This window comes from Mesocricetus auratus, unplaced genomic scaffold (genome assembly GCF_017639785.1).
Source record: "Mesocricetus auratus isolate SY011 unplaced genomic scaffold, BCM_Maur_2.0 Super-Scaffold_100011, whole genome shotgun sequence".
NCBI classification, from domain to species: Eukaryota; Metazoa; Chordata; class Mammalia; order Rodentia; family Cricetidae; genus Mesocricetus; species Mesocricetus auratus.
Genome location: NW_024429195.1, coordinates 10753967 through 10781833, shown reverse-complemented (window position 1 = coordinate 10781833; position 27867 = coordinate 10753967). Strand labels below are relative to the sequence as shown.

At 44.6% G+C, this 27867-nt stretch overlaps 1 long non-coding RNA gene across 1 annotated transcript; it reads left to right on the top strand.

Annotated features, from left to right (window-relative positions):
- The first annotated feature begins 210 nt into the window (after nt 1-210).
- LOC121143050 lies at nt 211-27867 on the top strand. Its single transcript, XR_005880182.1, has 3 exons — nt 211-336; nt 25130-25266; nt 27633-27867. It is a non-coding gene; the product is annotated as an uncharacterized LOC121143050 (long non-coding RNA).

Sequence of the window (27867 nt, the reverse complement as noted above, 5' to 3'; positions counted from 1 at the left end):
ATCCGTCTCCCTTCCATCGTCAAGCTAGAATAATAGTAGCAGTGTGGGTGTAAGACTTCTGAAAGGCACGGCGGTGTCAAAGGTTCCTGCGAGGGGGAAGAAAGGCAGTTAGTCATCGACGCAGTGGAACCTGGGAGGCGATCGTAGCTGAAAGCCGCGTCATTAGCCTCCTGTGACCACACAAGCTGAGCCGCTGACGTCTCCAGCCAGTGCCCTAAACTACTTGACCCTGAACTCCAGAATCCCACCGTTCAGCTAAGTCCTCCCACGACTCCCTCCCGGCCTGTTTCTATTGGCCAGTCTACTGCTCCAGTGTTTCCTGATGTCACCCAAACTGTGAGTTTACGCCTACCTACACTGTCTTCTAAGCCCGTTTAAAAGTACTGACACGTGTTAAAAATCCTACTCACGAGGTTTCAGAGACAGCTTAGGGTTAAAAGCTGTGACTGCTCTAGCAGGAGACCTAGGTTCAGTTCCTAGTATCCAAGTGCCAGCTCAAAACCATCTGCAACCCAAGCCCCGAGGGATATGATGCCCTCTTTTGACCTCTGTGGGTACTACAATATGCATGCTCACACATACGCTTAAAATTAAATGAATACATTTTTTAATTAATTCGGTGTACTCCCAAGAGTAGTTGACCAACACAAACCGGCATTTGTGGGGAGGGAGGGAGGGAAGGAGAAAAGGAAGAAAGAGAGAAGGAGGTAGTGAACTTGTGTGGTAGGGGCGGGGAGATTTGGGAAGAGTTAAGGAAGGAAATGAATGTAATGGAAAATATATTGTATAATAGTCTCAAGGAAATAATAAAATAATTTTAAAAGGATAAAAATACAATTCAGGCAACATGTCCATCCTGTGTGTTTTATATCCATAGTTGATTGAGAAGTAACTTCTTACACGTAGGTTGTCCCGCGCTACCGTCTTGCCAGCAAGAACGACGCAGGACACTCGGATCCTTCTGCAGTAAAGCTTTAATACATCTTGAGAGATAGATGATCAGCTTCTGAGAGGGAGACCCCAAGCTAAGAAACCCAGCTCGTTATATAAGCCTAGGAGCTCCGAGTGAGACGTGTAGAGCCGGGATTGGTGGTTTGCTCATCACCCCAGATGACGCCACGGGAGAGGCACAGCTTAAACGGTGAACTCCAACTGACAGCTGATGTCAGTGCCATCTTCTAATGGCGATAGCGATAGCGAGGGCGGCTCCTCACATCTCCCCCTATTCATTTATTTTTGAAGCCATAGGACACCCACAACTTTGGAGTGGAGATAGAGGTCAAATCCCCATGTGCAAATTTGGAACATGTACAAAGCTCCTCTCCAGGGTCTTATCCCCAGAGGGAGCCCTGACCAGTCCCGATGTCGTTTTTCTGGGGGAAGGAGATCATGACATAGAACCTTCATGCAAGATGACTTATCTCCCAGGAGAAAGTCGTTATACCGCAGACCTCTCCTGTGCAGTGCTTAGCCTTGCAACTCCTTGGGCTGCTGAAGCCTACCCACTCTATCCCGTGCAATGAGACTAGCCTCGTGGGGTGCAAGAGCCGGGAAGCCAGCGACCTATTGCTTTAACATGGTTAACCAAATGTCAGGGGAGGCTCCGTGTTCTAAGGCAGCAAGTGCTTGTGCCACCATCACTTTGTCTCTTTTGTTTGGGCTCTGAGCTTACACACCATCCAAAGCATCAACACTATTCCACAGCAGAGAACTAGGCTAAATGATCCCACCCCCACCCATTCCTTAAAATAAGAAAATGCAGATGAAATCCAGGAGGAGAGGCCTTCCATCAGAGAAAGATCCAGACGCGTCGAATTCACTTGCAGGATCGCCACTCTCAACTCACGGAGTGTCTGCTCAAACTCAAAAGTCCAATTCTGTAATAAATGTTGAGACAGAGCTTTTGACAGGTTAGCTGCTCTTGTAAAATTCTCATATTGTACTGAAGTGACACAAAGGCCAGGCAACTTTTGTTCACATCCCAATTGGGCCATCTGCCACAATATATCCAATTGTTCCTGAACCAAATTAATCTGTTGGTTTACCAACATCAGGCCTCCTTGTATCTGAGAATTGGCAGTGGCCTGTTTATCTAGGGCCATGGTCACAGTGGCTGATAGTTCATTAATGGTTTGAGTTGTCTGCACAGTGGCGGAAAGTGCAAGGGCCAAGGCGGTAACCGAAGCAGTAACCGCGGCGGCAGCTATCAGGCCCACAATAATAGCAGAGATCCCAAAAATCTCGCTTTTCCCTAAACAAACTCAAACTACTTGGCACCTCAACAGGAACTGGAACAAATCGAGGCATGCGCATTACCAAAGCAAAAGGGTGCTTAATAGCATCCCAGCATAATGCATAAAAACAATTCTAAGCAGAGCAATTTATTTCTTTCTGATTCTTACCTAAGGTATCATTACTCACAACCCAAATAAAGGGCAGCCAAACACAAATTGGAGCAGCTGAATAATTAGTTCTCTTAAAAGGGGTATACTTAACATTGGAGGAGGACCAATCAGATGATCCAGAGCTCTGTCCCTCACTCAGACTGTTGCCTAATGCCCCTTTCCAATCAAAAGTAATCTGTCCCTTCTCACTATATCCTCCAGCAATCATTGCCATAGGAGAAAGATCAGTACAGCTTCCATTAATTCAAAAGGATTAGCATTAGATCTTTCTGGATCCATATGAATAAAATTATCCTTTAATGAAGAAATCACAGTAAAGCACAAGCTTCCTACCAATGACAAGGTTCTCTCATCCTGAAAACTCTGTATCTGAGGATCTAAAGGCAAAAGGCAAGCCCCAACTCTCTATTAGTTGTGAAAAATCTAGGGAACTCCTGGGCATTATGCATCACTGGCATCGGTAGGGGAAGGTAGACATGATGGCCCACCGTAACTCTCCCATCATACTAGGAACCATCATCCCGAGTAGGAGAGTCTTCATCACCCACTTGGCCTCCATCCTTCTTATTCTGGAGTTGTGAAGGAGCTCTTCGAGTTAGTCTTTCAGGGATCCACAGGGGGTTTTCTTCCTCCTGTGGAAAAACACACACAGCTCCCCTGGATCTTATTAGAATAGGATCCGGGCCTTTCCATTCATTAGTTAGCACATCTTTCCATTTTACCATTTCTTTTGGCCTATCAGGCTCTAAACTGTGGCGATCAGCCGCAGTGTGGCCTTGGGCATCAGAGTTCAAGAAATTAAGGGTAAAAAGTGCCATGGACACAGCAACTCTTGGTACCGAGGGTAGAACATCCTCAATACTCCCCTTTTGTTTAATCAGATATGATTTGAGTGTACGATGGGCACGTTCCACAATGCCCTGTCCTTGAGGGTTATAAGGTAGGCCAGTTAGATGGGTAACATCCATTTGCCGACAAAACTGTCGGAATTTTTGAGAGGTATATGCTGGTCCATTGTCTGTTTTTAAAATTCTGGGTTTTCCCCAAGCACTCCAGGCCTCAAGGCAATGTTGAATCACATATGAGGCCTTTTCCCCTGTTAGGGGCGTGGCGAACATTACACCAGAACAGTTGTCAACAGAAACATGAACATATTGAAGCCTTCCAAAAGAGGGAATATGAGTAACATCCATCTGCCACATCTGCAATGGTCTAATGCCACGTGGGTTTATTCCCACGTGGGGAGTAGGTAAGAATTCGCAGCAATTCTGGCATTGAGTAACAATTTCCCTAGCCTCTTTCCTGGATAGAGCAAAACGACGGCGCAAGGTCTCAGCCGTCACATGAAAGCGCTGATGGAACTCTTTTGCTGCTTGTGCGTGGGTAGACAAGGCAGCAGCCACCAGCTTTGTAGCCTTGTCCGCTAAGTCATTCCCTAAGGACATGGGACCTGGGAGTCCAGAATGTGCTCGGACATGGGTAATGAAAACAGGAAATCTCCTATTTAACAAGGCAGCTTGTATCTTCTGAAAGATGTTAGCAACTCTGCTGGAGGATCTTATTATTCCAGCTATCTCAAGGAGATTAACTGCATTAACCACATAAGAGGAATCTGATACAATATTGAGGGGTCCTGGAAAAGCCTCAAGAACCTCCAGTACTATCAGACATTCTACAACTTGAGGTGAAGTTTCATTATATTGTTTAGATATAACCCTATCCTTGACCACATAAGCTCCCATACCAGTTTTCGATCCATCAGTGTACACCACAGTCCCATCTGGGAGTGGGTCTTTAGCTGTCACTTGTGGAAACACTATAGCCTGGTTTAGGGCAAACTGTAAAATTGGATGCTTCGGAAAATGATTATCAATTTGTCCTGAAAAGGAAGTAACTAAAACTGCCCAATCACTAGATGTGGCTGCCAAGGTCTGAACTTGTGCAGCAGTATAAGGCACAATCAAGGAATCAGGATCCCTGCCAAAATGCGTAATAGCTGCTTTTATTCCGCGAAGCGTGAGCTGTGCAACAGCATCAGGGTACCAGTCAATAATCTTAGCAGGGGAAGCATTTGGATGAATCCAAAGTAATGGTCCATGTTGCCACAGGACTGCAGTTGGCAATTGAGCTGTCTTAAAAACACACAGATTAAAAGGTAGTGACTCCTCAATACGTTGTAATTGTGCTTCCTGTAAGGCCTCTTCCACCATCTGTAAGGCTCGGTGGGCGGCAGGGGTAAATTTTCTGGGTGAGGAGATATGAGGCTCACCCTCCAGGAGATCGAAGAGGGGTTTTAGATCAGCAGATGGAATTTTTAAAAAGGGCCTCAACCAATTTATATCTCCCAGAAGTTTCTGAAAATCATTTAATGTTTGTAAGTGTTCTTTGCGAATTTCTATTTTCTGAGGAACTATATTTTTGGGAGTAATCATTGAGCCCAAAAAGAGGCCTGTATCTGCAATTTGAACCTTTTCTGAGGCAATCTCTAATCCCCACTGTTTTAATTCAGCCACCAGCATGGGAAAAGCCTTTTGTAAAACATCTAACTCTTTGTGACAAATAAGAATATCGTCCATATAATGGATCATGATTAAAGATGTAAATTGCTTCCTAATTGGCTCCAAAGCCTCCTGCACATACAGCTGATATATTGTTGGGCTATTGGCCATGCCTTGCGGCAGTACCTTCCACTGAAATCTCTTGTCTGGTTCCATATGATTAAGAGAAGGGATAGTGAAGGCAAACCTTGGTCTATCCCGTGGGTAAAGTGGAATACAGAAGAAACAATCCTTAATATCTATAATAATAAGCTCCAGTTCTCTTGTTCTTTCAGGGGCTTGACAATCTTTCTTAAGGTGCCCCGTTTTCCCACAATTAAAACAAGCTTTTCGATTAGATAAATCTCTATGCCTGTGCGTTTGTAAAATGGCGGCAGCTAGTCCTGCATTGGTTAGGGGTCCCCCCCAGCTCCCTGCACACTCTGAGCCAATCTTGTAAACCTTTGCTTTTGCGAGGGGCGATAGCCGCTCGACATTCCTGGGTTGCTTGTTCATAGACAAGTTGCTCAATCAGGGGCATAGCTTGTTCTGAATCACCAAAGATGCGACCGGCGGCCTCGGTCATTCTGGCCACAAAGTCTGAAAATGGCTCTTGGGGTCCTTGGACAATCTTTGTAAGGTGTCCACTGGATTCTCCCCTTTTTTTGAGGGCCTTCCATGCTTTAATAGCGGCGGCCGACACCTGACCATAGACGCCCCAGATGTAGTTGGTTTGATTAAGGGCATGTTGACCCTGACCTGTCAGCATTTCAAATGTCCACTGCCTCTGATTCTCATCTTCAGCTGTGGCATTAACTCTAGCTTGCACCTGGGCTGCATCATACCAGAGAGCCTTCCATTCCATGTATTGTCCCATGTTGGGAAGCACTGCTTTCACTGTCGTCTGCCAGTCAGTGGGAGTCATGGCAAAATTAGCAAGCCTTTCCACCTGTATTGTGGTAAAGTTAGCATTGACCCCATAATTACGAACGGATTTGGCCAATTCTTTGATTTGATTGTAATCTACGGGGGTATGTACTCTTCCGCCTTCCGCATTCTCGAATACTGGAAAAGCCATTTGTATTTTTCTCCGTTCCTCGACTCCTTTACCAGACTGACAGCACCGTTCTGTCAGCACCAGCCACAATGAAGAAGAAGGACAAACAGGACTAGCACCAAAGCCTCCACTGACCCGTCCCACGGTGATGACAAACTAAGGCCAAAGTCGAGAAAAGGGGTGTTCAGGATCAAGCATACCTCTCTGAACTTCTGCAGTTCTGAATCCACCCCGTCTTCCGAGGGGTCTCCTGCGGTGCCGGCGATGTTGAAGAGTTCCCGGGTTTCGGCACCAGATGTCCCGCGCTACCGTCTCGCCAGCAAGAACGACGCAGGACACTCGGATCCTTCTGCAGTAAAGCTTTAATACATCTTGAGAGATAGATGATCAGCTTCTGAGAGGGAGACCCCAAGCTAAGAATCCCAGCCCATTATATAAGCCTAGGAGCTCCGAGTGAGACGTGTAGAGCCGGGATTGGTGGTTTGCTCATCACCCCAGATGACGCCACGGGAGAGGCACAGCTTAAACGGTGAACTCCAACTGACAGCGGATGTCAGCGCCATCTTCTAATGGTGATAGCGATAGCGAGGGCGGCTCCTCACAGTAGGTCATGCTAATTGGAAAGATCCATGACCTAAATTCTTCATAAATGCCTTTACAGCATAAAAGGCATGACATTTGGAACCAGATAGCTGTGCTTCGGCTTGTCATCCTTCACTCCTTTAGGGAAGCTGCTGATCTCAGTATCCTCTTGGAGATCTAGCTCGATTGGTAGAGTTCTGGCCTCATGTTTACAAAGTCCTGGGTTCAGTGCTTAGTACCACCTTAAAAATAGGTGTGATGGCACACTCCTATGATCTAGCAGACAGGGAATGGACAAACATGTTTAGGGTTACCTCAGTGACTTCACAAGTTCTAGGATAGCCTAGCTCAAAGTTTTTTGAATGAGTCAGGAGTGGTGGCACACACCTTTAATCCCAGCACTCAGGAGACACAGGTAGGCAGATCTCTGTCAGTTTGAGGCCAGCGTGACCTATAGAGTAAATTCCAGGACAGCTATGGCTGTTATACAGAGAAACACTGTCTCAAAGGCAAAAATAAAGACAAAACAAATAACAATACTTGAATGATAATTTACATTTCCTACTTTATATTATATTATCAATAATCTTATGATAATATAATATTAGATGAATTAGCACATTTGATGGTTTTAAAACATTTTCTGATCCACATTTTCTGAATAATTGACTCTTACTAGCTTTATCTTAGTTCATTCAAGAAGGCTCTAGCTTCCTTAGCATTAAGTAGTTTAACTTTGTTACTATGTTTTACCAATGACTAATATGTTATCTTAAAACAAATCTTACATAATTATGACAGATAGCTTATGTGCATATTATCTTACAATAATTTATGTATTGACACAATACCTTGCTCATAACTGGCTGTAGTGGTCTGGATGAGAAAGGTCCCTGTAGGTTCAGGTGCTTGACACCTGGTCCTCAGTAGATGGTGCTGTTTGAGAGGTTACGGAACCTTTAGGAGGTGCAGCCTTGTTGGGGGAAACCCTTCACTGGGAGGGGGCTTTGAGGGTTTATAACCTCATACTACTTCCTGTTCCTCCTCTCTGTTTCCTGTGTACAGACAAAATGGGAACTCTCAGCTTCCTGCTCCTGCTGGAATGCCTCTCTCATCATTATGGCCTCAGAGTCCCCTGGAACCATAGCCAAAATATACTCTTTTCCATTAAATTGCTTTTGATCATGGTAAGGCACCAAAGAAAGGTAACTAACACAGTGGCCTCTTTACTATACTTCTGTTGCAACTTGGCTTATAGCTTTATCTGAGAATTACCTCAAACACTATTCATCAATTATTGCTTATCTTTTCTCCTTTGACTTGAGAACTGTCACCTCTGCCAATGCTCAGACTAAAGTGACAACCCACCGAACTTCAGATTGCATCTCCAGACTGAGCTGCTCCTCACTAAATCTCAGACTGCTGCTGCCTGAGACTGTACTAGGCGCCTTATATTCTCTCTAGTGCTGGGATTAAAGGCATGAACTCTGCTTCTCTTTTAGACTGATTCACTCTCATGTATCCAGGGTGACCTTGAACACACAGGTCTGCCTCTGTCTCCTGAGTCCTAGGATTAAAGGTGTGTGCCACCACTGCCCAGCTTCTATGGCTGTGGCTAGCTTTGCATTCTGATCTCCAGGCAAGTTTTATTCGATCATAAACAATATATCACCATATGGAGTATATAAGGAAGCAGGCTCAGCAAGCCATGAGGAGCAAGCCAGTAAGCAGCATTCCTTCATGACTTCACTTCAGTTCTTTCTTTCAGCTTCCTGCCTTGACCTTCTTCAATGGACCATGGTTCACGCCGACTTGCAAACCAAATCACCCCTGCCTCCCTGAGTTGCTTTAGTCATGATGCTTCGTCACAGCAATAGAAACCAAATCACCTCTGCCTCCCTGAGTTGCTTTAGTCATGATGCTTCGTCACAGCAATAGAAACCAAATCACCCCTGCCTCCCTGAGTTGCTTTAGTCATGATGCTTCGTCACAGCAATAGAAACCAAATCACCTCTGCCTCCCTGAGTTGCTTTAGTCATGATGCTTCGTCACAGCAATAGAAATGCAAGAAAGACACAAAGTGAAAAACATAGTTCTATCTTTCCAGCAATTTTCGTTGCCAACATATTTTCAATGTAAAAATATGTAATCAATGAAAAATTAATTTTTGTTGACATTGTAAAGTCTCTTGGGAAATCCACATGCATTTTAGAAATACATTTTTCTGTAGTGACTTTCAGTTTATTTGAAAATTCCTTTGTATGTAGCCAAGGTAGGCTAATTTATTATTTTCATTTATTTTTTCATGGCTGAAAGACACCCAAGGATCAAAAACTACTTTCTAGATATTTGGGTCTCACCGTCTCCCCATTGCTGTTTTTCCCAGCTTTCATTCTTACGCCTATGGGTATATGCTCTCACCTTAAAACAGGTTCTCAGACTCACAGGGGTCCCCTTTCACAACTTAAAAGAAGTCAGCCAAAGGGAAAAGGAGGAGGCAATTTCAAACCTTTGGTTTCTCTTTGGGTCACAAACTCTGAGCGTTGGGACACCTTCAAACACCTGCACCCAACTTGGAGAGCAAGGATGTTTTTATGGCTCTTTAACCAGATGATTTTCCAATAAATGAACATTATTTTTCCATAATATATTCTTCACTGAAATGTCATGCTTCATGTCTAAACAAGGGTACATAAGAAGGGATTTAAAACTCAAAGTATTGGTATGTTATGCTTCCTTGCAATCATAAAAGATGTACATACATACGCATGTTCTCTAGGCTTTAGATAGTTAACACATACAGCCGTATAATACAGAAATAAACAGCCAAGAGTGTTTAGAAAAACACCAAAAAGAAACAATATCAAAAAAATATACAAACAAGGCCCAGAAAGGTTTCTAAGTGGGTAAGAGCACTTTCTTCTCCTACAGAAGATCCAGGTTCAATTCCCAGCATACACATGGTAGCTCACAACTGTAACTTCAGTCCCAGGAGACCCAATGGTCTCTTCTGACTTCCAAGGCACCTGAACTCACACGTGCATACTCCACACAGAGACACATACATATATACATAGCTAAAATAATAAAGATGAATCTTTTAAAAATCTGGTGACACTATCTTGGGTAGACTAGCACTCCTATGACACCAGCAGCAACCCTTCATGGGTAGCAATTCTGTGTTGATGCTGTAACTATAAACGGCATACTTACTGAAAGTAAAACTAAGTATTTATTGTAGAAATTACTCACAAGATACCAAACAAGTAACCCAGATGAGGCAAGTAGTTTTCCGCCGGCCGAACTGGAAGCCAAAAGCCGGAAAAAGACACCAAGACTTCCATTGTTCAGTCTTTTATACCTTCCCCCATAACGCCCCTAGCCATGCCCAAAAGTGGGCCTGACTAGTGACGTAGTTCACCGCCTACGTACGTATACGTCTTTAAGTCCATCCGTATATGTCTTTAGTCATGCCTAAAGTGGGTGTGGTTAGCGGTGTGGTAAACCGCTCTTTTATTACCTCATCTGTATGCGCCTCTAGTAAGTCACATGGTTAATGGCGGCATTGTTTTCCTCCTACACTGTGTATCTGAGATTTGTAATTGGCAGTTAGATTGGGAGTCTGGATGTTTAATGCACCGCCTTAGAAATGTATGGAAATAACTGGGGGCCACTTGTGAATGATACATTAAGACAGTGCTGCTGTAGAAACAGAGGCTAGCTACTCAGCATAAAGTTGAGCTAAATATACATTGTGTTTTTTGTAGCAAGCTTTCTTGTCAGACTATCTTTGGATTGCTAGCCCCCAAATAACAATATGGAGACTTCTTATTAGTTATGAAATCTTGGCTTTTAGTTTAGAGTTGTCCCCAACTAGCTCTTATAACTCAAAGAAACCCACACTTTTCAATCTTCTGTCACATGGCTTGGTTACTTCTCCTCAGCATGGCACATCCTACGTGCTCCAAGTCTAGCTGGTGTCTCCCCACCTCTCTCTTCTAATAATTCTCTTTCTCCCTGGAAATCCTGCCATTGGCCATTCAGCTCTTTATTAAACCAATCACAGAGACACATCTTCGCACAGTGTAAACAAATATTCAACAACAGTTTTTAATGAATGGTATTACCGTTTCTTCTCTCAGTTTCAGAAATGATTGCAGGATGCAAACAGAAGGAAAGCAAGTTTTTTTATTATTATTTGTGGATTCGTATGTAAGGCCTAAGTGTCTAGTGTTCATGACGTCCCAGTAATGGGTCCTCAAACTGAAAGATCACCACGACGAGAACTAACAGAGGCCCACAACTGAACACTGGAACAGTCAACGCTAAATGTGATGTCTTCACCAACCCCATCCCTCTCGGGGCTCAAGGATCTATGTGGAGTAAAGGATAGAAAGATTATCAGAGCCAGATGTGGTGCTTGACTCCAAAGAAACAGTGTCTTCCAGACACAACAGTACTGATGATGTACGTATGAGCTCACACAGAGTGTGGCAGAATGGATAAGGCCTGCACAGGTTCAAGTCAGACAGGGTCCCTGCACTGGTTGGGAGGGATGGACACAGGCTCCCACCCTAACCAAGAACTGATCTGTCATTGACTCCTCCTGGTAAAGGGAAAAATCCACTTTCTCTAATGGAGTCTCACTGGGTATATATCAAGCACACTCCAGGGCAGGCCCCATGTCAGGAGTAGTTGGCCAATACAAAAGAAACTGAGTGGTGTTTTGTCAACCTCTTCGCTTCATTTCGCTTTGTTTAGGCATTTTTTATCTTACTGGTCTTTTGCATTTTTTATTTTTTGGCTTTGTGTGTGTGTGTGTGTGTGTGTGTGTGTGTGTGCGCGCGCGTGCGCGCGCGCGCGCACATGCGTGTGAGAGCATGTGGGCGTGTATTTATTTTTTGTTTTGTTTTTATTGTTTGGCAGGCATTGAGTTTTTCAAAGAGAAAGAGAGTATAAAGTTGAGAGTGTAGAGAGTGTAAAGTTGGTTGGGTAGGAGGGTGGGGAAGGGTCTGAGAGAACCTGGGGGAGGACACACTGGCTATGAATAACAGTTAAGTAAGCTGGCCCTTTCCCCCTAACCCAGTATGTATACATCCTGCCTTAAGCATAAGCCTTGAAAATTTACCAAAGTTAGAGAAAATGTCCTTTGCTAGTGCACAGCCCTGGGGAACCCAGGGATAACTACTGCCTTCAGCCTTTCCCAAACCCCCATACAGATAAACTGTGGATCCAAACCACCGAAATCTGAACGGAAGGAAGCAGGCTTCTCTCTGTGCTGCGACTGTAATTCACTGAAAAGCAGCACAGGGTGTCCTGAAGATGCAGGAGCCTTTAGGCTGAGCGGACTTTGGTTGTACCCAGAAGGTACCCCAATTCTGGCAGGTCTCCCTGATTTCTTTCACCACACCATTGTCCCAAGAGATTTAAAACCAAATCCCAAGGCCAAGCAAGCCCAAGGGTTGCCTGAGCCCCCTCTAAACCTTACACCCCTCTAAACCTTACACCCCTCTAAACCTTACACACCTCTAAACCTTACACACCTCTAAACCTTACACACCTCTAAACCTTACACACCTCTAAACCTTACACACCTCTAAACCTTACACACCTCTAAACCTTACACACCTCTAAACCTTACACACCTCTAAACCTTACACACCTCTAAACCTTACACACCTCTAAACCTTACACCCCTCTAAACCTTACACACCTCTAACCCTTACACACCTCTAAACCTTACACCCCTCTGCTGCTATCCCTGGAACCAGAGGTTGCCAACTCAGTTAGGCTGAATGCAGTGAACTCCAGGGATGCACCGTACCAAATGAGCCCCAGAACATGGGCTCTGGCATTCATTGTTCCTCCATGACTTTGTTCTTCCTGCTTTTTGCTCACTGAGTTCCTATCTGTGAAAAACCCAGCCACCGCCAACAGCCCCGGCATAAATGCATTAAGTGCCCTTTGCTTGACAAACCCTTGCTCGTTCTCAGTCAAAGGACTTTGCCAACCACTTTATTTCACTAGATCTAAACAGGGACAATCAGACTGCGCATGAATTAAACTATAAAAAGGAGAAACATTTAAATTAAGACTAAACTGTATACCAAGGCGTTTAGCATAAACAAAATCCCAGTTATGAACAGGAATCACTCTGGAAACAATGTCCCCCCAAGCAGTAATAACTCCCATGTACTAGCTTCTCCCTCCATAGAAGACAAATGGAAAGATCGCCACAAGTGACATGGCCCCATGGACACTTCAGCTTAAATTTCTTGTCTACAGAAAGGCTGCATCCACACCCTTGGGGCATCTATTGCTCTAAGGGTCTGCCTTTCCTTTATCAACATTTCCAGTTTATAGAGTCAACCCCTTTGGATTCTGAACTTTAGTGGAAGCTTTGAGAAAGAGATTTAGATGTTCAACCTAAACAATCACACCCTAAAAGGCAGCCAAGTAAAATAAACTGGGGAATTTTCTGATTAAAAAAAAAAACTTCAAAGAAATTGCATCCAGATGGTTCCCTTCAACCGCTGACTTATTTTTTCTGAAATGTGAACAAGAGGAAGCAAGCTGTAGCAGAAAGATTGGTTTAGACATACTGAGAGCAAAGCTTGTTAAGAGGGAGGGGGCAAGGAAGTAGGAGGGGAGAGAGGACAGGGAGGGAGGAGCTAAATGTGTAAAGCATTGTGGGAGGCGGTCTCTATAAATGCATTGACTTTTAGAATTTGAGAGGGTCTCAATAAATCTTTGCAAAGGTGAGAATTACAGTAGAAGTTAGGGCAGATACCCTGGTAGCAAACACAGACTTGGAAGCAGGTATCCATTGCTGATGAAGGCTATCTGAGCAAACATGCCTAGTGTGCAGTGCTCTGGAGTTAGCAACAGCCCTGCTGCAACAGTGGCCAGGCATCTCTACACTCTCAGGATTCACATTTTTCTCAGTGTGTCACAACAAAGAGGCTGAGCCAGTCTATTGCCCCATTGGGAGGCATAATGGATTTTAAGATTCCTTCTAACTTTTAATCAACCAACTGTAACAAGACACAAATAGCCTTTTTAAAAGAATATTGGTAGAGTTACTATGGCTGCAATAAAACACCATGACCAAAGCAACTTGGGGAGGAAAGGTTTATTTGGCTTACACTTCCATATCACTGTTCATCATGGAAGGGAGTCGGGTCAAGATCTCAAGTAGGATCGGAACCTGGCGGCAGGAGCCGATGCAGAGACCATGGGAGAGTGCTGCTTACTAGCTTGCTCGGCAACCTGCTTCAACCCAAGACCACCAGCCCAGAGATGACACCACCCACAATCATCCTACATCAATTACTAATTAAGAAAATGCCCTACAGGCTTGCCTGCAGCCTAATCTTATGAAGGTCACTTTTTAATTGAAGATCCCTTCTATTGGATTGCTATAGTTGTGTCAAGTTGACATAAAGCTATCTGGAAGAGCTATGAAATGTCAATTGTAAGTCATGGATTATGCTGCTTTGGCCAAGGAGGAAAGCTACCTTCTTCTCTAAAGAACTCTACTGCTTGCCATCAGATCCAGGGAGAAGGTGTTTTGGAGTGAGGGAGAATTTCAGATGGGAGGTGAGCTCTCATGCCTTCGATATCACATAATGAGGTCAGTATTGTAAGAGAAAAGAAAGGAATACATGTAGATGGAAATTTAAAGCAGGGAAAAGCAAAAACAGGGACACCTGAGAAATGTTAGAAGGAAAAACAGATGTCAAGAAGAATGCAGCTAAGGAGTGCTAAGCATGTTCCACAAATGGCTATTGCTTCAGGAAGATACTGGTAAGTGATCAAGGTGAGAACTAAGTCCATTGAATAAGTCCATTGAAGCCACATTTGAAATGCATGTAGGCTGGGCCTCCTAGTGTTGCTTTGTAGTTCAGTGCCTGCTTAGCACTGGGTTTCATTCCTTAGACAAAACCAAAGATGCCTTTCTGATTAGCAGTCTCAACCAGTTAGCTAAGCTACGGCCACTTGGGTTGAAACAAACCTTCCTCTTACAACATATCTCACCCAGTCATTACAGGAACAAGAGTACGAGTATGAGTATGGATGAGCATCTGCCAACAATCCATGTGTTAAGGGCCTGGTCCTCATGCTGGTGTTCTTGAAAGGGGCTGTGGATATTTAAAAGGTTGGTGCTGCAGCTGGGGAGATGGCTTAGATGGCTGTGCAGGAATAAGAACTGAGTTTGGATCCTCAGCACCCATGTGAAAGTTGAAGGCAGCAGCGTGCTTCTGTAACTCCAGGGTAGTGAAGAGACAGAGACAGATCCTATGGGCTTTCTGAGCAGCCATCACCAATGTGATGAGCTCCACCTTCAGTGAAGAGACCTTGTCTTCACTGTGTGGCCTGTGTGGTGGTTTGAAAGAAAATGCCCCTCCCAAGAGAGTAGCATTGTTAAGAATAGGTGTGACCTTGTTGGAGGAAGTGTGTCACTGTAGGGGTGGGCTTTAAGACCCCCGTTACTCAAGCTTCACTCCCTGTGATACTCAGACCACTTCCTTTTGCCTGTAGCTCTCTCAGCTCCCTCTCCAGCACCGTGTCTGCCTGCACGCTGCCATGCCCCACCATGATGATAATGGACTGAACCTCTAAACTGTGAGCCACCCAACAAAATGTTTCCCTTCATAAGAGTTGCCATGGTCATGGTGTCTCCTCACAGCAATAGAAACCCTAACTGAGACAGCCTGGAGAGATGACTACACAGCTAAGAGCACATTCTGTTCTTGCAGAAGACCCAAGTTCGGATGCAACCAAACTTGTTGGGCTACTCACAACCACCTATAACTCTAGATCCAGATACGGCACCCTCTTCTGGCCTTGATGAGCACACCATCACACACACACACACACACACACACACACACACACACACACACACACAGTTTAAAAGAAAATATTTTTAAGAAGAGATGTTTAAAATAATAAATAAATAAGTTAGTGATCGAGAAAGATATCTGAAATCAGCCTTTGCCCCCACCTGTGCACATGGATGCACGCACATGTATGTATCATGGGGAACAACAGCAGAGCTTCCCACGCTGAGCTCCAAGCCTGGTCACTGGGCCTGTGGCTGCATCCATTTTTAGTTATTTTTCCCTTTGTACCATTAACCCAGCTCTTGGAATGATGGCCCTTGACTTCCTTTTCTGTTCTCCTGTGGGTCAGAACCTTGGGAACTGACTCTGGATCTCCCTAGAGTCTAATTCATTCTCCAAACACTGCATGTACAAGAGGGTGTTCCTTCCTCTTCCTGTACAAAAGTCAGCTGACATTCTGCCTGCAAGTCAGAATTCAAAAGCTCTCAATAGGCAAATGTGATTAGTCAGCTACTTACCATGGGCCAGAAGTCATGTCTTGGTCCTTGGAAGCTCTGCAAATAGAAGCCGTGCATGTTTGGCGTCCTTCTCCATTAGAAATCGGCCGTAGATGGTGTCAGCTAGGAGTGGTGAATCTAGGGAAACAGAGTAGAGCCAATATGTGCACAAATACTCACACAGAGATTGTGGGTGTGGCACATGCTGGGATATTTCTCAAAAGGAGGCAGTATGACTGTAGGTCACCACTGTCACAGCAATTTGAAGCATGTATTGTATTTGACACAAATCGCCATGCGTGCATGTGTCTGATTTTGGTGGAATTTAACTCTCCAAGTCTCATGTGCCTTCCTGCATCTCCCATGCCTCCGAGATAGGAACGTTTATAAATCACTGTCCTACATCCTTGAAATTACCACATGTATTAATCGGGGCTCTCTTGAGAAACAGAGCTGATAAGATACATTAAGATGATGAGAGAAGGCTTTGTTGGGAGAGCTTGGCTCACATAATTAGAAAGTCTGAGAGGCCTATGATTTTGTACCTGCAGGCTGAGGAGAACCAAGGAGGTAATACCAATCCAAGCCCAAAGATTGAAGAACGCAAGGAGCCTGTGTTATACATAAACCCTAGTTCTAGTCTGACGTCCAAGGATTTGGGAGGGCAGGGAGGTAATGGTGTAAATCCAAGAACCTGAGAGCCATAAGTGTGGATGTGAAGCCAAGAGAGATGGAAGAAGGGGGCGCCTTAGCTCGGGCCGAGAGAGTAGAGTGGGGCTTGCGTGAGAGGCTGGGAGAAGACAGGGACACAACAAGGCCACTTGAAGTTTCCTCTCAATGCGCTCCTCCCTTAGTCTTGTTTGCGCTTCTTCCTTCAAGAACTCAGAAGTGATATTTGGAGGAGCATGTGCACACAAATGCAGTCGGTGTTAATATAAGCGAAGGAAGCCAAACAAGGAAGAGGAGTTGACTGTCGCTTAAGAGGCGTGACTCCATTTCACTCTGAATTCACTTGTGCTCCTAAGTCTGCTACATTAAGAAATTTGCAGCAGCTGGGGATGAGAGCCTTGGCACTTTAAAGGATGTTAGGGTGCTGTATTCTCACCCACTGTCTTAGTCATTGTGCTCCCCATGACTTCAGATGTTTTATAATTTTGCTTCTTTATTGAAAAAGTTATTTTCATACAATATATTCTGATCATGGGTTTCCGTCTCTCATCTCTTCCCAGATCTCCTCCTCCCCGACCCTTCCAACATCATGCGGTCTCTCTCTCTCTCTCTCTCTCTCTCTCTCTCTCTCTCTCTCTCTCTCTCTCTCTCTCTCTCCCTTAGGAAACCAAAAAGGCAAATGAAAAATTCAACAAATAACCATAAAACAAAACTTACAACAAAAGTAGGAAAGAAAAAAGGGGACAAGAAATGCATACACATGTAGAGATACACATGTGTACTAGCAAAACCCGTAAAACACCATATCAAAAGCTATGATGTATGAGCACAAGACCATTCAAGTTAAAAAATGACCTGATGAAAGCAATATGAGACAAAAAACAAATACCTTTGAGTTCATTTTGTGTTGGCCATCTGTTGTTGGGCATGGATGGGCCCACCCTCATGTGTGGTTTGTATACTTAGTGAGACTCCTTGGTTGAAAACTAGCTTTTTGTGTATGAGCATGGTTATCAATTGGAGACAGCTTCTTGGTTAGAGAGCCTATGTCTGCTTTTCCATCTCAGCTTTGGCCCTGTCTGGTTCGGTTGTAGGGGTCCTGTGTATGCTACGGCAGTCTCTGTGAGTGCACATGTGCACCAGTTCAGCTGTATCTGGAAGGACTTGCTTCCTCGGCGTCCTCCATCCCAACCACCTCTCACAATCTTTCTGCCTTTTCTTCTGCAAGGTTCCCTGGGTCCCCAGGGGAAGTACTTGATGAAGACATGCCATTTAGGACTGAGTGTTCTAAGAACTCTCACTCTCTACACATTGTCTCTGTATTTGTTTCAATCTGTAGCAGGAGGAAAGTTCTCTGAGGGTTGCTGAGCTAGACACTGGTCTGTGAGTATAGCATGGTGTTGCTAGTGGGCGATCATGGGCTCCCACACGGTGTGGGCCTTAAATCCGATCAGGCAGTGATCAGCTACTCCCACAGTGTCTGTGCCAGGGTGTCTTGTAGGCAGGTCACACTGCAGATAACAGTTTGTGGCTGGTTGGCATTTGCCTGTCTCCTCTGGTAGCGTGCGGAGTCAGTACCCTGGACACTATCACGGCTTGAAATGTAGTGTAACCCTTTAAAAGAATCTTCTAAATATCACTAAGTGATTTGGGAAGAACATGAAACTTTACTGTCATTGGGCAGTAAAGGACAGCAGAGAGCAAAGTTTCCCACAGCCCCTTTCTCTCTTCGCATCTGCAAGGACTCTCTTGAGCATCGAGCGTTTCTATAAAACACAAAGGCAGATGGAAGTGTTCCCAAATGTTCCTTCCTTTGCTCAAAATTTTTCTTCTCATCCCCCTCCCTTTACATAGGATTTTACAAACAGAAGCAAATAAATCTAACATATATCAAAAGAACAAAAAAATTCATTATTCCCTATAAGTTTATAATGGAAATCTTTATTCCAGTGGAGCTCACTGGTGTAACTAGATTAATACATATAATGTTTTTAAAGACCCACTTTATTTTTATTTACATGTGTATCTCTATATCTTTATGTGTGGGTATCTGTACCATGCATGTGGAATGCCTGAGGAGACCTGCAGAGGCTGTTGGATCTCCGGGAACTAGAGTTACAGGTGTTTGTGAGCCTCTGGAAGTTGGGAACTGGGAACAAAACTAGGGTCCTCTATGAGAGAAGAAAGTGTTCTTAACCTCCAAGCCATCTCTCCAGTCCCCTAATTGGTATTTTTTAAGAATTTAAGGTTCCTTTGTCCTGGCATTAGAGTTGTGATCCCTTAGATCAAGCTGCCACTCTGCTGGAGCATTGCTGAGGCCTCACGATCCCACCATCAACCTTCCTCCCACTCTATCCTTCTTCCCAAGCAGCTTCTGCTGGTGGCCTTGCAACCTTGTTTCCTAGGCTGCCTGACCAAGAGCACCCTGTGCATGAAGTCTACCCATGGAAGGATTTACTCTTTTCCCTCAATGACTGAACAGTTGTCATTCTGATGTTAAATACCAGTGTTTTGAACTTGGTTTCTGAGAATCTCCTCAATGAGATGAATCTTGGGCTTTGCCTAGGTTATATTTCAAAGTCTAAAAGATAAAGGCCACAAGTTGTCCTAAGATGAGATCAAGATAATATATGCTTCTGTGTTGGGCTAACCCACTGTGAGCAGCCACCAGGCAGAAAATGCTCAACCTTCCCAGTAGCTCCCCACATGACTGCTTTTTCCACAGACATTTTTGCTAGTGTAGTTTTAGTTTAGTTTACAAACTAAACTGCACTTGCAAGAGAAAATTATGATTACTCAGAATGGTCCTTGCTTAGCCTTTCATGTTAAATTTGAGACTAGCTAGCCTCCAAACCTAAGCTTGGGGGATGACTTTAGCCTACCCCGTGAGAGAACAATAGAAGGCGCTTGCTATATCGGCCACCTTTGCAAAGCTGTGACAAAATGTACCTGACACGAACACCTTCACCTTAAGGGAGGAAGGATATGCTGTGACTTGTGGTTCCAGAGTACACAGTTGATGGCCGCCAGCTTCCATGAGCTTGAACAGAAGACTCTGGCAGTGGGAACATGTCAAAAAGGAGCTTTGTCACCTCGTTGCAGACAGGAAATGGGGGCTATAGAGAGTAGATGTACCCCAAGGACCTGCCCCCGGTGACCTATTTCCTGCAGGTATGCCCTGCCTCCTGAAGTTTCCACAGCTCCCAAGAAAGTACCGCTATCTGTGAACCAAGCATGAGCCGGTGGGGACCATCCCAGTCTCAACCTTAGCACAGACTGAGGCATGATGGCAGCAGGGTCTGAAGACTTCGGGAGGCTGTCTTCCAGGACCACACTTCACCCACGTGTCTCCACTGGATTTCTGCTAACAGCCGCACACAGGACAGCAGCAATACTGTTTTTCTTCTCCACCAAATGGGATCAACTCCACACATTCTCTTTCCTCCATCTTTTCCCAAATTAGGACAGAGAATAGCTACACGTTCACCGAGAGATATGCGGCAATAATCGCATTACAATGAGTGAATGAGGAAAGAAGGCAGCATGGAAACACCATCTTTGGGGTTTTCCATTTCAATGGGAAGAGAATTTCCCGTCACCATGTGAAAAATGCACGGGAAACCATCACAACACCCTTTTCACTGTGCATCTGAAATGACTTTCCAGTCACGTGGCTGAAACACAGAGGTGGGAGCAGTTCAACCCAAGGTAGGAACCAAGACCTCACTGTTGACTGAAAAGTTTGGTAACGTCCTGAGTGTTCCGTGCTATGTTGACAGAGGCTGGCTTCTCACTGGCTTCCCTGCTCTCTGTCTTCTTACCTCCCTGCTGTGTCTCTCCTTGCCTCCTCTGACCTTTAGCCAGTAAGGGCAAGAACAGGCGAGGAGAATGGATGGAATGTTAAAGTAATGAGTGCACAGTCCTAGGGTTAGCTTCAGACTCTCTAGGCCTCTGACCTGTCATAAAACAAAACATAAAAATAAAAAGCAACAACAACCACCACCACCTCCTCCTCCTCCCATGGATACCGGTGGCCTCCTGACCGCAGCTTCCTAACAGGCTGTGTTTCTCCTTCACTAGCCACTTTACCCTGACTGTTTCTCAGCACGAGTGGTCTTCTGGCTGTTGGATCTGCTTGCCCTGCTGTTGGTAGCATTGAGGTTAAATCCACCTCTCACTCTGATAGCTACTAAGCAAGGCAACCTCTAGGAGCAAACTGCCATATTGATATACCTCCAAAACATCCTCTTTTTTTCCCTGAACAAAATTTTCTGAGATGAGTCCACACATTCTTGAACGTGCGTAGTGCCATCCTGAGCTAAGTGTGTCCAAGGATGTGTCCTTCATTTTTCTTTAGATCTTGAGCTGAGTGGGTTCAGAGTACACTATTTAACTGAGCATGCTCAAGACCCTGTTTCTAAAGCACTGCCTATGTGATACACATACCTTCATAAAGTCCCCATGCTTGTTTTGTTCAGGGAGGGCATGGCTTTGGAGACAACTCCCCTGCCATCCTCACCTGCCACAGGTAAGAAGTTTTCCAGCATTCTCCAGTTCTCTGCTGTGTTTATGATTTTAGTTTTGTTCTCACAAGGTGTGAGCCCATTGTGTAGCACAAATGATAAAAACCCAGAGACAGATAATGGGGTTCAAGCTAAAGATCAGAAAAGTAAAGCAGCCAAGTCACTAGCAAGTTCTTACGTCTACCAAGGCTAAGACCAAAGAGGGGGTATCCTGTACTCAGAATGACTGCCGTGCTCTCCAAACCTCAGACTGTACTGAGACTGCACTGAGCTCCTGCCTTATATTCCTCTAGTGCTGGGATTAAAGGCATCGTCATCCCAATTACTGGGATCAAAGGTGTGGGCTTTGTTTCTCTTTAGATTGATTGACTCATGTAGCCCAAGGTGGCCTTGAACTCATAGAGATCCATCTGCCTCTGTCTCCCCAGTGCTGGGATTAAAGGTGTGTACCACCCCTGCCTGTCCCCTATGGCTAACTAGTGGCTTAGTGTGTGTGTGGATAACTAAGTGGCTTAGCTCTTAACTAGATGTGTGGCTAACTAAGTGGCTTAGCTCTGCACTCTGATCTTCAGACAAACTTTATTTGTTAGATCATAAACAAAATGTCACCATACCATTACATTTAGTCCTGCATTTGTGGTATGTATTCAAAGTCAGGAAGCAGGATTAACCACAATCCCAACAGTCTCCAGAGTCACGTTGCTCATATCTCGCTTGAGGGGGGGAGTGGGGGAGGGTTCTACCTCAACTGAAGCTTCTTACACATTCATTCTCTTTCAGTAGTAAGTGTCACAAATGTCTATTCATTCTCTTTCAATAGTAAGTGTCACAAATGTCTACCAAAAGCTATTTGTGTGTCAGGCTGGCTGTCTGCTCCCCTCCTTCCCTTGGAAGCAATCTTGGAAGATGACGGCCCTGGAAGGGTGGGTCTGGGCATCGCACCCTGCAAGTGACTTGGAGAAGCAGTCATTTCTCTATAGGCGTATACTCCTTTAAATTACACATCTGTTCTGCCTTGCCTTCCTCTCATATGATGAGTGCCATGACCAAAAGCAATCTGGGGAGAAAAGAGTTTACTTGACATTTGCAGGTGACAGTTTGTCACTGAGGGAAGTCAGGGTAGGAACTCAAGATGAAGCAGAGACGTGAACCTGGGAGAAAGCTGTTCACTGGCTTTCTCTCAGATCTGTCAGCTGGCTTCTTAGACAGTCCAAGCCCACTTACCCAGACAGGGATGGTGTCTCCCAAAATGGGCTCCATCTTCCCACATCAAGAAATCATGGAAAGGACCTTCAGACAAACCACTAGGCCAATCAGGTCTAGACAGTACTTCAGCTGAGGTTCTCTCTTCCAGGTGACTAGTTTGTGTCTTGCTGATAATAAAACTAGCTAACACAGGCTTCCTTGAGAAAATGGAAAAGTTTGTCTCATATATAAAGGTGACTAAAGTGGCAGCTTTATTTTTTATTTTCTGAGACAGGGTCTCTCTCTGTAGCTCTGGTGAACTCACTCTGTCTAGGCTGGCCTCAAACTCAGGAACCTGCCTGCCTCTGCCTTCTGCCTTCTGCAAGCTGGGATTAAAAGTGCATACCCTGGCTGCCTGGGTTTCTATTTCTTTCCCTGCTTAGTTTCTGAGATCATACAAGATTGGGTATGTTCAGGGTGATATGGCCATAGACTGGTAACTATTATGAAACAAGTCAAAACTATTTTCTTCATATACTTTTTTATTATTTTATGTGTATGACTGTCTGACTGCATGCATATCTGTGCACCATGGGCAGGCCTATGCTGTACAGGCCAGAAATGGGCATCAGATCCCTAGGATCTGGTTATGAGCCATCATGTGGGTACTGGGAAATGAACCCATGCCCTCTGCAAGAGTAGCCCATGCTCGAAACTGCTGAGACCCCTCTCCAGGCCCAAACTCTTGCTTTTTTTTGTACAGACAAAAAAAATCACCAAAAGGTTTAAGAAGTCAGTCCATTGGTTAAATTCCAGTCAAGTGGGTATTCTTTTATGACCCAGGTCTGATGCTCCATCCACAGACTGTCAGTGACCTCTCCTGGACTCCTTTGGTGTGCAGAGGTTTGGATCATAGTCTCCAGCTTCATGCTCAGGTTTGGGGAAAAGCAAGCTTCCATCCGTGCTGTCAGCAAAATGGGGCTGCTGTCTTTAAGTGTTTTGTTACATGACCCACAGCCTGGCTCTCTGCCCAATCCTAGACTTCCCTTAATTCTGTGCAGGTAATTCAAACAACCTCACATGGTCCCCAGGGACAGCAACAGGATTGGCCTTCCTCAGCCACTTCTATTCTTCAAATTGAGGTGTGGTTGTTTTATTGAGATGCCCACCTCCCCACAGTCTCAGGAATTTGGATACTTAGCTCCCTGGAAATGGTGCTGTTTGGTGGGGTTTAGGAAGTAGGGCCTTGTCAGAGTAAGTGTGTCACTTGAGACGATAGCCTCAGGCTATTCTACCTCCCCCCACATCCCTATTCCTTGTCAGCTCAGGGTGTGACCCCTCAGCTTCCCAATCCCACCACCACTCCTCATTCTGCCATCACAGGCCGCATCCCTCAGGGATGATAAGCCCAGATAAGTTCTTCCACAAGTCACCTTCATCACAGCAACAGAAAAGTAACTAATATGGGGGGAGGGGGGATACAGTGTAGACGGACCTTCTGTCCCACCAGGTCCTGCAGCCCTTTAGTCCCAAATAAATACACCACCGCTTGTATTAATTATAAACTGTTTGACCAATGGCTCAGGCTTATTACTGGCTAGCTCTCTCTTAGTTATTAACCCATTTCTATTAATCAGTGTATTTCCACATGACTTTATCTTACCCGGGAATGCCCGGGCTTCCTACCCTCCCTGAAGCTACACGGTGTATCCCTGGCTGTTTCCCTTTGCCTTCCTCTTCCCAGCATTCTCCTCGTCTGGTAGTCCCACCTGTACTTCCTGTCTGGCTACTGGTCAATCAGCATTTTATTAAATCAATAAGAGAAACATAGTCACAGCATACAGAAGGCCTCCCCTATCATCACTGGGCATTTGGTTTGGGTTTGGTGGATTGTTTGGGTCCCATTGTTGAGTCTGTAGCATAGTGACAAGAAACTACAAAAGTAATCCCAGCTACTGTTCTCCTTGGCCTCTGTCAGAAGACCTGCTCCTCAGTGGGGAATGCAGCTCAGAGGCAAAAACCTGAGGCCTTGGGACGGATCCCCAGCATCAAAGGGAAGGGAGAGCTCGTTTGTCTCCACTTTTGTCTGTTGCTTTATCTGATTTCTGTTTGTTCCCTACTAACTTGACATCTCTCATTTCTGGGATACCGTGTTTTTCCCCTCTTCTTTCATCTCATCTGAGTGCCTCCTGCCTGACATGACCAGATTTTCTCTCCCACCAGAGAGTAAAGTGAAATCAACAAGGTGTTTTCTTATTTGGAGCAGTTCTATGTCTTCTCCCATAGCGGTCCACACCCCTCTCTCCATTCCCTCCGTGTCTGGGCACTGCTGAGTCAGATTTCTCAGAGAAGATCTTCTTATCCACGTTTGTTCCACCCTCCCCTGCATCTGGGAAACAGTCTGTGAGAAATGACCCTGCTCTGAGCGGCCAGGAGAGGGCCTCCCTAAACCCTGGGACTTCCGCTTGTTCTCTGATAGGCTCCACACCTTCTTGCATTCATTCATACTAGCCTTTTAGTACCAGAATCTCTTTTTGCCTAATTTTCAAATCTGTTTCTATTATATCATAAATATGAAGTTATCTGGGGCTGGAGGGGATACTGGGTGGTTAAGAGAATGGGCTGCTCCTCTAGAGGACCTGAGTTCACATCCTAGTAGCCACATGGGATGGCTCACAACTCAATTCCTGGAAATCTGACGCCCTCTTCTGGCCTCTGAGGCATCTGCACTCACAGGGACATACCCACACATAGGCATAAATGTATATAATTTCAAAGTACAAAATAAAATTTAAGAAATTATTGCATTTTTTATCCTGACCCTCCAGGAACATCACAGCAACCTGGAAGCAGAGGAAGAAAAATAATACCAAGTGTCCAAGGCAAGATCCGTCTCCCAGCTGACATCAGAGTCACACACTTCCTTCAGCTGGGCCCACCTCCTTCCTTCACCACCTCCTGCTAGGTACCCATAGAGGGATTAATCCATTGATTAGGTCAAAGACTCAGGACTGGTGTCTCTGGCAAAGCCACTAGAGACACACCCAAAGTTACTTCACTAATCAATCCACTAAGCATGTCTCAATCCAATCAAGTAGACAGCTGAGAATAACTGTCACACCAGTCAAAAAGCTGGGTTGTTTTGTTGTACAAGATTTATCTTTATTATTTTCAATTTTCCATATGTTTGTTTCTGCATGGGTGTGTGCACACATATGCAGGTGTCTGCAGAGTCCAGAGGGCTCAGACGCCCCTGGATCAGCGTCACAGGAGGTTGTGAGTCTCACCCAAAATGCGTGATCAGAACTGAAGAGCTTAAAAGTGTGCTAAACCATCTCTCCACCCCTAGCAAGAGGTTTTTTTTTTTCTGTTTGTTTGGTTGGTTTTGGTTTGGTTTTAGATTCCCATATATCTCAAAGACTTGAGAAAAAAATTTATAACCAGCCCTAGGAAAAGAGAGGTTAGGGTCTAGACTCAGTAAGAAGCCTTAAAGTTGTCCTGCCCTGATTACCTGACATCAGCTCTCCCAGCCTGGGCAAGAAAGAGCTCCATCCCCCTTTCAGACTCCCAAACTTGATTTAGTGTGTGACTTCATGCATGGCAGAAAGATCTTGAAGGCCTTGGAAGTAAAATAAACAAAAAGTAGTCTCAGTTGTTGCTCTAATTATAGATGATAGATAGCATCACAAACTTAAAAAGTTCAGAGTCTTTGTAGCGAGAAGATGCCCCCAAATTTCTCCTTGAAAATCACTTTGCTGCCTCAGATTGTTAGTCATGATAACCAGTGTTCCCATTTCAGAATCACAATAACCAATGTCCCTATTTCACAGTCATGATAACCAATGTCCCATTTCACAGTCGTGATAACCACTGTTCCCAGTTAACAGTCATGATGACCAATGTCCCTAGTTCACAGTCATGATAACCACTGTTCCCAGTTAACAGTCATGATGACCAATGATCCCTTTTCTCCCCAGAGGCCCATGGTAAACTCTCCAGGAAACAGGAAAATATTGAAAAATGTTTCTCCATAATTGCTTTTTTACATTTTCTCCTTTTTTGACAAAATATTTTTGTACATTAGCAAAGAATTTGTGAGCCTTTTGGGGTTGCCATCATAAAACAAATCATCCTATAATGCATCAGACATTTTTTACATGTTTAGTGTGTTTTGTGGTGTGTGTGGTATGTGTGTACCGTATGTACATGTGGTGTGCATGATGTATATATTTGTGTGTGTGGTATGTATATGTGTGTGTGTGAGTGAGTGGTGTGTGTTTGTATGTGTTCCTTGCACATGTGTGTGTGTGTGTGTGACTAGACACATACATAAGAGACCAGGGCAGGATATACAATGTCTTCCTCAGTGTTTTTTGCTATATTTCCTTGAGACAGGGTCTCTAACTGAAGCGCAAACTTACTTTCTGGCTAGTGAGCTCTGAGGATATGCTTGTCTCTATCCCCAAATTGCTACAGGTACAGGTGCACACAACCATGCCTGGCTTTTATGTGGGTTCTTGGGTGTTAAACGCAGGTCTTCATTCTTGCAGACCATGTCCACCGAGCCATCTGCCAGGCATCATTTTTCATATTTTAAAATACACTCTCATTTCACACTTTCATGTTCAAAGTACATTGAGATCATACGTATTTCTGATATTTGTACTAACAAACAGAAGTAAGTGAATTACTGGAAAGAGTTTGGAATTATCTTTAAAATTCCATTTTGCTTATGTTGAAGTTATCTGGTATTTGGAAATGTATTTTAATTGCCTTAAGCCGAAAAGAATTATAAAATGTCTGACTGTCAAGCTAAATTTGCTTTCCTCCTAACTGCAGCCCACTAAAGATTACAATTTGCCTCTCCCTTGTCAAGACTTGCTTGGTGTAGATACTGACACATGTTTTTAGTTAGCTCTGAAAGAGTGTGTGACCCAGCAATACTCAGTTTAAAAGTAGAAGAATAAGAGAAAAGATTGGCAAATAGCAACTCACATATTCCTACAAATGCTACCAGTAAACTTTAAACAAGATTTTATATGTTGGGACTGGAGAGATGGCTCAGTGGTTAAAAGCACTGGCTGTCCTTCCAGAGGACCAGAGTTCAATTCCCAGCGCCCATAAGGCAGCTCACATTCATCTACTAAATCCAAGGGGATGCAATGCCTCTTCTGGCCTCCATGGGTACTGCACCCAAGTGATGCACATGCACACACTAAGGGAAACGTTCACAGGCGTACACATAAAATCAAATACGTATTTTAAAAGGTCTTGCATAGATGGGTCCTACTAAAATATAGTACAGCTTTGTGTGCTCTCTCATACCTACAGCAGTAGCAAGCTGTCCTAGTGAATGGTGTCCATCCTTTGTACCTCACACTGGAGGTGGCCTCTTCCTGAAAGTCTCCATGAGACCTCGCTTTCACCAAAGTGACACAACACAGGACCCTGTGCACCCCTCGCTTGTCCTCACCTCCGCCTAGACAGTGACTTATTAATGGATCAATGAATGTATACCTCTGATGGATGTGCTCTAACCGCTGTTTATGTAATAAACACAAGTGGA